At 32.6% G+C, this 12,869-nt stretch overlaps 1 pseudogene; it reads left to right on the top strand.

Moving 5' to 3' along the window:
• The first annotated feature begins 6,981 nt into the window (after nt 1-6,981).
• LOC112471593 lies at nt 6,982-7,100 on the top strand (annotated as a pseudogene).
• Nucleotides 7,101-12,869: the final 5,769 nt, after the last annotated feature.

Genomic DNA, 12,869 nt, shown 5'->3' with positions numbered 1-12,869 from the left:
GTAGTGAGATTCTGTACCAAAAGATCAATCTAAGTCCATATTTGAATGGCATGTTTGACTACTTAAACAGGCAAGTGAAGGAATTTTTTTAATCGACTTCTTGAATTTCCTGGACGACCATTCTTTCAACGCATCTAGCATGTTCCTTCAATAATTATTGGTTGTTTACATGAGATATTTTTCTCTGGTTTTTGAAGAACAAGCATATCTGTTCTTACAAATTATTTATATATATGAACAATCATGGATAATGACAGCACAGGCTCACTTACCAATATCCTTGCCCTTTAGAAAATTTCCTCCCATTTAGGAAATATATTTTGAAATCCAAACATTATTTCCACAAAGTTTTCTGATACCACCAGACCCACTCCACCACAAACAGAAACAATATCTTCTCTGATACTTCCATACCTCTTTACATATTTTTCTTTTTCGCTAAACTCTGATCTATAATGTGAATTGCTTGAGAAAAGAAACTGACTACTTCAGTTTACATTACTCCTCTTTAAAAAACTAAGCACTTCATAGTGCCTTAAAAATGCTGACTGGGTAGACAAAACATTTACATTTTTTGTTAAAAATATTTATTGAAAAGTGTCTATATTGGATTCACATAAATTGAGATCAAGAAACATTATGTGTCTTTGAATTTGTTTGTATAGTTATCTTTACAGGTCCTTTGTTTTTTTCTTTTTGTACAAAAAAAAAAAAAAAAAAAACCAGAAAATCTTCGATTTTCAGTTTGGCCATTCAACATCTCAGTGCTTCACTCAATTATATCCACTTAAGACCCTTAAGTGTTAGTAGACAACTAAAAAGAAAGAACTAGTTACAGAGAGTCACTTAGCCTCTTAAGAAGAAGGAGGCCAGGTCTGAGTGAAAACACAGGAAAGGAAAAGAGAGGTAGACAATAGGAAGAATAGAAAACCAGTCAGGAGAATATATCATATCAAGTGATACTGTACTACTAGGACAAAGTAATAAGGTAAATGTCTAATTAGTAAACTTGATCTAAAAGAGATTATAAAAAAGAGTTATTAGAATTATATTTTGAAAGAAAGCACTAGCAGAGGATATAAAAATTTGGTGTGTTTTGGATGAAAAATAATCCATACAAGTATATTTTCATATTATCATTACTGTTCAAAATGACATAAAAAGCAATTCACAAGCAATTAGTATTACAATTCATTTTTGCAAATTAGATGCGAATATTTTGGTTATAAATAACAGGCTGCTTTAATTAAAAATTAAAACTTAAATTATTGCACATTTTAGATAAAATCTTCTAAACAAACACATACATAAGACATAGAAATGGAGAATAAAATAAACAATAAAGTTTGATTCACTGTTTAAAAAAAATGAATACGTGAGAGTCCAAGGAAAATTTTCTAATCCTGACATAGCAAGTTTAAAAAGTAGAGAAACTTCATTCATTCATGCTTTCGTGTATTCATTTCATTATTAAATATGTACTTAGTAATCAGGCACTATTTTGGTGCTGTGTACTCAGGAATGAACTGAACAGGAAAAAATAAAGCACTCAGAAAGTTTACATTTGCATTCTCAATAAGGAGTAAAAATAGAATATAAAAAGAGGAGACTTTATATTCTTCATTTTTTAAAATAATTTTTAAATTTAAGAACTTTATTCTTGAACACTTTATATTCTCATTTAACCTTAATTTTTTTAAAAAAATTAAACTTTTCTATTATATTATCACTTACCTGTTACAAAAATCTTTTGAGGTTGTTATGAACATTATCTTCTTTACATTACAAATAACTATTCTGGGACACTGAGGAATAAAGTCAGAATTTATGTCTCAAATTCAGAATCTACCCCCTCAAGTGTCTCAAATAGCATTATAATGATTGTTACTGTCCAAATTTGGTAAGAAGATGTTTATAATAAATGGCAGAAAAGATTATTAAAGTAAATTTTTCAGGAAATAATCATCTCAGAATTCCATAACGCTAAATATTATTAGAATGCACCTCACTTTCACATTCTGATATTTAAATGAGATTACAGGAAATCCCAGTAAAAATTAGTTCAGGAATTAAGATAAAAACTTATTTTATGCATAGAAGAAAACATAGGAACTAAACTCAAGGACCTTGGGCTTAAAGAAGATTTTATGAAGTTGACCTCAAAGGCAAGGGAATTAAGAGCAAAACTAAATGAATGGGACTACATCAAACTAAAAAACTTTCATTCAGCAAAAGAAACCCTCAAAAAGGAAAAGAGACAACGATCTGAATGGGAAAATATATTTTCAAGCAACACCTCCGATAAGGGCCTAATATCTAAAATATACAAAGAACTCATACAACTCAATAACAACAACAATAACAACAAAAACAATCCAATCAAAAAATGGGCAGAGGACCTGAACAGACACTTCTCTCTAGATGACATACAAAGGGCCAACCAATATATGAAAAGATGCTCAACATTGCTAGCTATTAGAGAAATGCAAATCAAAATCATGAGATACCATCTCGTACCTGTTAGAATAGCTATAATCAACAGGACAAGCAATAATAAATGTTGGAGAGGATGTGGAGAAATAGGAACCCTCATACACTGCTGGTGGGACTGCAAATTGGTACAGCCACTATGGAAAGCGGTATGGAGGTTCATCACAAAAGCAAGAATCGATCTACCATATGATCCAGCAATCCTTCTACTAGGTATTTACCCCAAAGACTGGAAAACTCATATTTGAAAAGATATTTGCACACTGATATTCATAGCAGCATTATTCAGAGTGGCCAGGACATAGAAGCAACCAAAGTGTCCTACAATAGATGATTGGCTAAAGAAGCTGTGGTACATATATACAATGGAATATTACTCAGCCATAAGAACAGATGAAATACAGCCATTTGCAACAACATGGATGAATCTTGAAATAACCATACTAAGTGAAATAAGCCAAACAGAAAAGGTTGAAAATCACACGATATCACATATGTGGGATATAAACCTAAAAGCAACAAATGAACAGGACACACAAGCAGAGACTCATAAACATGGACAATAGACTAGTGGTTACCAGAAAGGAGAGGGGAGGAGGAGAGGGAAAATAAAAAAATAAAATTAAAAAAAAAACTTATTTTACTGTCTTTGTATGCCATTAATTCCAAAGTTATGTGACATATCCTACAGAACTGTCCAGTAAAGTTTCATGAAACAATGAAAAAGTTACATGTACAAATATATTTTTAAAAGATCATTCTGATGTCAGTTAATAGATGGTTTGCAGAATAAAATGACACTGATATTTTTTAAAAGATCAGTAAGAAAGAATTTTTTTTTTAATTTTAATAAATTAGAGAAAACTTTGTAAGAGAAATTTTATCTGTAAGAGTTAGTCCTTAAATAATTTTTAGAACTAAATAAATAGTTAAATATCAGGTGCCACAATTTTATTATCTGTAAAATGAAGGGTATAGCTTTCAAATCTATCATTTCGAATTATTAGGAAGATTCCAATAACAAAATATGAGATAAAGTGCAATAGACGCAATTAAATTTATGACATTCTATCTCCACAAGTTTACCTAGGCCTTCAAATGTTATTATTTTGCTCATGATATTCAAAATTATTTTTTTCAATTATCTTCTTTCAGTCTCTCTCAATCTACTTGTCTATGGGTTATCTTCAAGTATCATCTACTTTCATTCCTTGTTGATATCTATCATCATGCACCACCATATTATTATCTCTACAAAGTGTTCAGATTTGTTTTTCATCTCATTTCTAATACCAAAATCTTTACAGCCATGTGAGGTAGGCAGAGAAGGAATATTTTCTATTTACAGATTGGAAAGCTGCAATTGTAAAGGTTATCAGGGTTACCAACTGATGGTACCAAGACAAGATTCCAAGGCATTTTGCACTGCATTTGGCTTCTTGCCCACTACATACTGTCACCACAGGCCACTATATCTGGTATATTACAATAGCAGCTTGGTATTCTTCGGTACCACTCTATCCCCTCTGAAATCATTTTGACAACTGTTTGTAAGGTAATGTGAAATTTCATTTTTCTCATGATGACTTTCTGCTCAGCAATCCATAAAAGCACCCCATTACTATCCATAGAATCTGGCTTTTAAGACCCTTTACAGGATGAATACATTATTTTCTAATGCAAACATCCTTTTGACACTATTCTACAGTACCAAATAGAATTTGCACATCAGTTAGCTTGGGTTGCTGACTGACTTCTCAAACAGATTGTTCTGGACACAGTGGCTTGTTAATGCACTCCTCTATACCAAGAATGCTCTCTGCACTTCTCTATACTTATATGTTGAATATCTTGCTAATACAATGCTAAAGTTTCAACCTTCCATGAAATTAGCCTCAACAATTTGAACACAAATACATCTCTAAGCTCCTGGTAAATTTTTAAATCGGAAATACAAAGTTTACTTCTAAATATACTATATTTTCCATGTGTGATCGTTTATGAAGTCATGTGAGAAGGAGAGTGCCTTCAGCACAACTTTTAAATCAATGAAAAAATTTAAAAAGATTGCCAAAAACAACTGTTTCAGGAAAAATGGAAACTGCCTAGTCATGCAATAAATTAAGAAGTCTTCATTCTAGAAAAATGACTTTATTCATAATAACAGTGGGGATACTGTGGCATTTCTTCCTGGGGATCTCCTCCTACCCTCTGCTAGACTTTTAGGTCATTTTTTTTTTTTATTGAAATAAAATAGTGAATCTTGATAAATTTAAAATAATTAAAATCATACAGAGTTGTCTAACCAAACAGACCTACATTCAAAGTAAAAGAATAATAACTTTTGAAAATCCCTAAATAAAAGGAAATTTGAATAAACACTACTAAATAGCCTATGCATCAAGAAGAAATTATAAGAGAAATTAGAAAAAATTTTGAACTGAATCAAAACTAAAGCACAACATATCAAAATGTATGGAATGCAGCTAAAGAAGTGCTTAAAGGCAAATTTATAGCTTTAAACATCCATTAGAAAAGAAAAATGTTCTTGAATCAATACCAAAGCTGCTACATTAAGCAAGTTTAAAAAAAAATGTAAATACAAGTTAAGCAAAAGGAAAGACATAATAAAAGAAGCAAAGGTGAATGTTAATCAGAAGACCCATGTTAAAATGAAAACTCTCCCACTAATGCTTTACGTTATAAAAATCCTTACCTTTTCTAGCCCTTAATGTCTTCATCTTTAATATAATAATTAGAATAAATTACTCAAAACTTTCTCCCACTAAAAATATGTAACTTTCTTGGAATAGCCATTAAAACTACATAGGACATAAATAATATATGGTACATGGAAAACTCACAGTTTATTATTAGGGAAAAAGAGCTACAGATAATCTAAAACAGAGAATAATCCTCAAAGCTTAATCTATGTATTATCCAACACTTTACTCATAAAAGGCTGAACTTCTTACATTTTGTTTAGATGAATATCAAAATACATTAAAATAGGAGAGAGGAAAAAATGGCATAGATGATAGAGGCTCTGTTCATCCCTCTTAGACCAAAGTTGTGACAAAAGCAAGGAGGAAATAGCAATTAAAGTTGCCTGGAATCTAGGAACAGAGGAACTACAATGAGGGAGAGAAATAATTAATTGACTTGTAATGGTAGAAGGTAGGAGGGGGAAAAGATGTGAGGCTGCCCAGTCCAAGCGGCTGAGTGGGACAGAGACTGCGGCAGCCACAGCTGCAGACTCCTCTTAAAGGGGCGATGTCCACAAGCGGACTTTCCCGGTGACCGACCGACTCACTCTAAGCACCAGCACTTGCCTAACTGTTCCAGGTGCACCAGGGACTCACAGAGGGACACTGAGTTGTTGGAGTGAGAGTCAGAGGCGAGGGTCTCTCTATACAGAAGTGCTGGTAGTATCCATTGTTCCTCTTTTGAGCCCTCCCCGTATTGTGTGCAAAGTGCCACCATAGCTGAGACGTCATCAAACTGAATAAGGGAGGTGCTCTGCCCAGAGGATACCCTGAAACTCTGCCTCCCCCACTCATGGCCCCACTCAAGCCACATCCAGGTGTGTCCTTGCCTAATCAGGTGAGCCTAATCAGTTCCAAGACTCACACTGGTGGCAGCTGCCCTCAGTTTCTGGAGTAGCCTCTTGAGGCAACTATAAGTGCAGCATCTGTGAATTGCTTGCTGAATCTTAACAGGTGGCCCCAGAAGGGCATAGACTGAGGCTAAATTTGGCCTGCAGCTGAACCCTTCTCAAGACGGAGCCACTAGACATTGACTTCATAAATCCACACTAAGACCGAGAGACTTAGGAGCTTTGCTTAGTACATAGAAACAGACATGGAAAGGCAGGCAAAATGGGAAGACAAAGAAGCAGAAATCATATAAGGGAACAGAACAGAGATCCAGAAATAATGGAGTCGAGTAATCTAACAGATGCAGAGTTCAAAACACTGCTTATAAAAATGCTCAATGAACTTTTGGGAAGTGTAGATAAATTCAGTGAGACCTTTAGTGAAGAGTTGAAAACAAAAAAAAGCAAAAAAAAAAAAAAACCCATAAAAATGGATATGGAAATTATAAAAAGGAGCCAGTCAGAAATGAAGAACACATTATCTGAGATGAAGAGTATATTAAATGGAATAAACAGAGTGTATAAAGAAGAGGATTAAATGATCAATAGAGGATGGGGAAGCCAAGGACACTCAATCAGAATGGCAAGGAAGAAGAAGCCAAGACTATAATAACAACTTAAGGAGCCTATGGGACACTGTTAAATGTAAAATTATCTTTGTCAAAGGGGTACCAGAAGGAAAACAAGATATTAAATCACTACTTAAAGAAATAATGATGGAAAACTTCCCTTACCTGGTAAAAGAAATAGACATATGACCTCAGGAGACTCAGAGAGTCCTAAAAAAGAGGAACCCAAAGCGGCCCACACCAAGACACATCATAATTAAAATGCCAGTCTACAGCCATGCTACCCTGAACAAGCCCAATCCTATCTGATCTCGGAAGCTAAGCACGGTCAGGCCTGGTTAGTACTTGGATGGGAGACCACCTAGGAAGACCAGGTGCTGTAGGCATAAAAAAATAAAAAAATAAGGGATTGTAAGCTGCCTTGCCTAAAAAAAATAAATAAATAAAATAAAAAATAAAACAATAATTAAAATGCCAAAAGTTAAATACAAAGAGAGAATCTTAAAAGCACCAAGAAAAAAAAAGTTAGTTACTTACAAGAGAGCACATGTAAGACTAGCAGCTGATTTCTCAAAGGAAACTATTCAGGACAGAAGAGCTTGGCACAAAATATCCGATGTGATGACAACCCAGGATCTACAACCAAGAATACTTTATCCAGCAAAGCTATCATTTAGAGTAAAAGAACAGATAAAGATCTTCCCAGACAAAAATAAGCTAAGGGAATTTATCAACACCAAGCCAATATTACAGGAAATGTTTGAGGGACTTCTTTAAGAAGAAAAAACATGTATCAAAAACATGAATAAAGAATGGCAATAATTACATTCCTACCAAGTACCTCAAATGGAAAAGAATTAAGTGCTCCAACCAAAAGATAGAGTGGCTGAATGGAAAAGAAAACGAAATCCATACATATGCTGCCTACGAGAGACTCACTTTGGATTAAAAGACACACACAGACTAAAGGGAGGGGGATGGAAAAAGATATTGGACCTCGATGATACTGCGCTGGACCTCGAGGATATTGCGCTTAATGAAATGGGCCGGATAGAGAAAGACAAATTTCGTATGATTTCACGTACACGTGGAATCTAAAGAACAAAATCAACAACAGCAAAAGCAGAAATAAACTCATAGATACAGAGAATATTTTGAGGGCTAGTAGATGTGAGAGAGGTTGTGGGGGACGGCAAAAAAAGGCAAAAGGATTAAGAGGTACAAATGGATAGTTACAGAATAGACATGGAGATGTAGAGTGTAGCATGGGGAATAGGGTTAATAATGTAATAAATATGTAAGGAGGAAGAAGGGTACTAGATTTAGTGGGGTGATCACTTTGTGAGTTATGTGGATCTCTGATCACTATGCTATACAACTGAAACTGGTATATTTTGTATGCCAACTTAATTTAAAAAAAAATCATTGAATTGTATAATGTAAAATGAGCAACTAATTGTCTATTATATTTCAATAAAGCCAGAAAAAAAAATATGTTAAAATACAAAATAAGCAAAGGAATCTCTGGTGGTGACAATTTGCCTACCTGCATACAGAATATAGGATGGGATAGTATACAATAGGATAGAATAGGGAAGAATAGAATAGGATAAAGTAGGACAGAAGATGGAAAGCAAAAAGAGGAAAGGACAGAATCCTTAATTAGTGTCTACCATATACCCAGCTACTGTGTAACATCAAAGATTAAAGCAGTATATATAAATTTCTTGCCCTAAAAGAGAATAACTTTTACTTATTAAAATCAAAATAAAAAATTTGGCCTTTTACTTATTTCCTTTAGTCTGCAATTCAGTTATATAGAGATTGTTTCTGTCCTCACAGAAATGGTAATATCCTAATTAATTAATCAGAAGTGCATGGCATTTATGACACCAAAACTCTTCTCTCAGCAGGTATTTGGTTAAAACATTATACTTGAGTGGTAATTCTTCCAAGGATCTCTTTTTGCTGTACTCTTTCAGTCTTGACAAAGATACTAAAAGGCAAGGACATTATCCTCTTCCAAGTATCCAAAACTACCCAAAGCTTATATACTCAACAAGCACCTCTTTCTCTGAGTCTGGCCAAGGACTGATTCACAGACGGTTTAGTTTGTTTCTATGTAAGGATCTATGTAGCTATTGCCCTATGGCATAAAGGATAAAATGTGACCTGCTGTGAATAATTTGCCATCAGAAGGAGTTCTAGCATTCTGCAGTACATTGGAAATGAGATGTTTCCTATGATGGGAGAAATTATAAAATATACAACAGATGTGACCACTGAAGGCTAGAAACAATACCTAGAAAATGACTCAGTTCATAGCAGAGATCTGTATGAGCAAGATGAATTAATGGCTGGGGGCAGAAGAGCTTCCTGCTCTCCTTTTAACAGCTAGATTTTCCAATTACTCAGCAGCCCACTGCTCTAACCCTAAGAAGACTTAGTGGGCTTCCAGAAAAATGTCCTCAACAACATATGTTCTTCTTTTCTTCTGCTTGAGAAATATCTTTCAAGTTATCAATATAAAAAATCAATCATTCAATTGAATCTGGTTTTCCCCCTCAGAAATGGCTATGGCGTTACCATAATTATACATAACATATTTGCATCCTAATCTTGGTTTCCAGATATAATAGAATTCATAGAGCTTCTTCCATCTACAATAAATGTGTCTACTCTCTATACTTTTAAGTAATCGTTTTCTGATAAAACACACTGAAATCTACCCTAATACCTGTATCATAAATAACTGTTAAAAAGTGCACACATTTTATGTTCTCCGACAGAAAAGTTCAAAATAATTTGAATAGTTTGCTTTATAACTAATGAAAATATAATACAATAATTTAATATTTAAGGTATAATTAAGAAGATTATATAGAACAATGTTCACTTGTTTCAACTTCGGTACCAATATAGCAAATTTTAAAAATACTTTTCAAAATACAGAGGAATTAAGAAGGAAAATGTAGTCTCAGAATTCCTGTTAAAGTAGAAAACTACAACTTATAAATTATATAGAATTTTCGAATTATACCTCAACCAAGTGAAACTGATTACTATTGCTTCTTTAGATATGAAGTGTAAAGCTCATATGTGTCCGTTTGTTTGGTTTTTTTAGGTGGTTATAGAAAAATATATAGTTACCTTAGTCTTTCTAATAGATGTATTTTTGAAAGGTTGCATATGAATCAATTCACTTTGAATGTACTCAAGATATTTTCTATTTAAATGATCTTTAAATAATTTTGAAACACAATGTATAATCTCCACTTTTCAGTGTATATTATTGAAACATTTCTCCGTATCTCCTTTCCTTTGACACTAGAGGATAACATGAAATATGCATACTAAGACAGTATCAACCAGAATAACTTAGAGAGTACACTTCCTGATTCCTACAAGAATAATCTCAGAATGATGAATGTGGGAAAATTTGTCATGTTTTATTTAATGTTCAAATTTAAACAAGAAACTTTAAAAATGCATTGAAGTAGAAATGCTGAAATATGAAAAAATGTTTTTCTTTAAACATTACCCTATCCTCAATTATCAAGTTTTTAGTTCACAAAAATGTACTTTCCCTTCGTGGCTAATTTAGACAAATAGAACTGTTTAATTTCAAACAAATATGGAGAGAATAGCCTAAGAACAAGTTATTGTGACAACACAGTCTATTAAATATTTTCTACAGACTTATGATTGAATTTTCAAAAAGGGGTTTCTGAATTTTTATATATTCATGCAGTTTCGGACTCAGTTCTAGAAACGTGATTTTTATCTTCCATCTCTAAGAGGCCCAATTATCAGCTGATATCAATCCCAATGAAATCCAATATGTCAGAATCCTAATTAAGTTTTGCTAAAGATGAGAACCCAGAATCTAATGAAGTGTTCTCAAAGGTATGAGTTTGGATTGCCAAACCAGACACTGAATCTCAGATCAACTTTTTCCAAAAATCCTCATTACTTTGGTCATTAAAAAAAAAGTCAATAAATGTATGCTAACTAAAGTTTTAAAAGCTTCTGAGAAGTGACCTCTGCCAAAGTCTTTTGGGGATGTTCCAACTGTGGGAGTGTGTGGAATCAAAAAACAGAAGAAAATTAAAAAAAAATAAATAAAAGAATCTAGCTAGAGGACTAAAGGGATTAGCTTACATATCAGCTATCAGATGTCCATTGCACTGCTACTCTATTTCTCCTTTTTTTCTGTCCCATTCTTACATTACCTGTAGTTCATTGCATGAAGCTTTATTTCTCATTTTGTATAAGATTCAAACAGAAAACCTTAAGTACTGAGGTCTTTCAAATGGTGTGCTTTGTATTCTCCAATAATAAGACCCTTAAACCAACATCTAGAAATCAGACCAATCTAACGTACACTCCTAAATCAGGAAATATATTACAAAAAAGAAAAAAGAAAAAAGGTCGCACTGTACTAAAACTCAATGAACTTGACTCACGCAGAGGCCCTCAATCAAGACTTAGTCATTCTTTATTTTGTATAGAATCCTAACAAACAGAAATCAGAAGAAGCAGAGGAAGCATACTGACAGAGTAACAACCACCACAAATACTTAAAGCTCTGAGGAAAACTGAGCACTACCTAGAAAGAATTTTAAAAACAGTTTATTCAAACTGTCAAATACCTGGAATGTTACCACCTTAATTGGGTGAATATTTGTCTCAAATTTTTCAATTTTTTTTCTCTACCCAAAGAAACCCCTCCCCAAACAAGATTCTACATAACTGGAGTTTTACTCATATACAATTCAAACTAATTATAAATGAATAAGATCAAATTCTACTGGTATTATAGACAACTAAAAACTTAATACCCTTAGTAAAAGATATGTATATACTAGTATGTATTTTACCCATCCATTTTAAGGACATTGCTTTTAAGTATATCTATTTTGTTTCTATATATTATGTATGTAAAAAGAAGAGCATATAAACCCATATGCTAAGTTATTTTGATATCACATAACCAAAAGGGTGGAGGGGGATTCTTATCACTCCTTTGAAACAATGTCCACTAGATTTTTTTTTAATTAATTGGTTTTCCTTAGAATAAAAGCACATTCATTTATAGACCTTTTAACAATAATGAATGTTGCCCCAAAGCCACTGACACAACTCTTTATAAAGTAAGGTCTATCAAACTGAAACAGCATTTTTTAAAATACCATGTCAAAGAATATAATACAAGGGAAATTACTTACTTTAATAAAAATATAGTTTTAAAAATTTAATTGGTACTGAATTTAGTTTGAATTGTTACTAAATATAACTAATTTACTTTGAAGTATGCATTCAGACAATATAAAGAAAATACCAATAGTTAAAATGACTTTTTTTCTAACTTTTCCATTAACAAATAAAGTTAAATTCTTAAATTCATATGGGATAAAGTATTCAAATATAACTTTACCTATAACTGTAAATGAAAATAAAGTTTTATATGTCCTTATACATTCAGGATAGTATTTAAAACTAAAGGATCATGCCTTATTGAAAACATCATCCTACATCAATCTTTTTTGTGATTATTATGTACCTATTATAACTATAAGAATAGCATCCTATGTTATTATAGTCAAAAATCAAGATGAAATATGAATAAGGTATTTCTGGGAGAGTGGCAGATAAGAAGTTTGAAAAACTTGGCTAAAATCATTTTTTCACTCCCAGAATCAAGTGTTTCTTCTAATGTTTGGCAAAATTCCTACTAATAGGCAAATGCTATTAATCTTATAGTTTTAACTTGTAACTTTCACCTTTATTCTATTAAAATGGATTAAAATTTTAAATATATTTTAAAAACAAACCTATTTGTATATTTAGATTTCAAGTAAAAACTTCAATAATCAATGGAATAAAAAAAATAAAAAAAAACACAGTAAACTGGAAGCTGGACTAGCTAACAGTTACTAAACTGAATTAAATATTATTCCTGCTCCCAGGACACTGACAGCCAAATGTGCAAATTCTTAACAATGTACAACACTCTTGGTTTGAAACTATTTAATTAGCAGCATTAGGGATAAGAATAATAGTAACAATAACAACAGAAATAACAATTTAAGAGGTCAACTTACTTAATCAAAACACAATTTAGACTGCAATCTGGACACACTGTTAATAGCACA

The sequence above is a fragment of the Pteropus alecto genome, unplaced genomic scaffold (assembly GCF_000325575.1).
Source record: "Pteropus alecto unplaced genomic scaffold, ASM32557v1 scaffold57, whole genome shotgun sequence".
In the NCBI taxonomy this organism is placed as follows: domain Eukaryota; kingdom Metazoa; phylum Chordata; class Mammalia; order Chiroptera; family Pteropodidae; genus Pteropus; species Pteropus alecto.
Note: the sequence above shows the minus strand (reverse complement) of the source record. Positions and strands in the feature narration are given on the sequence as shown.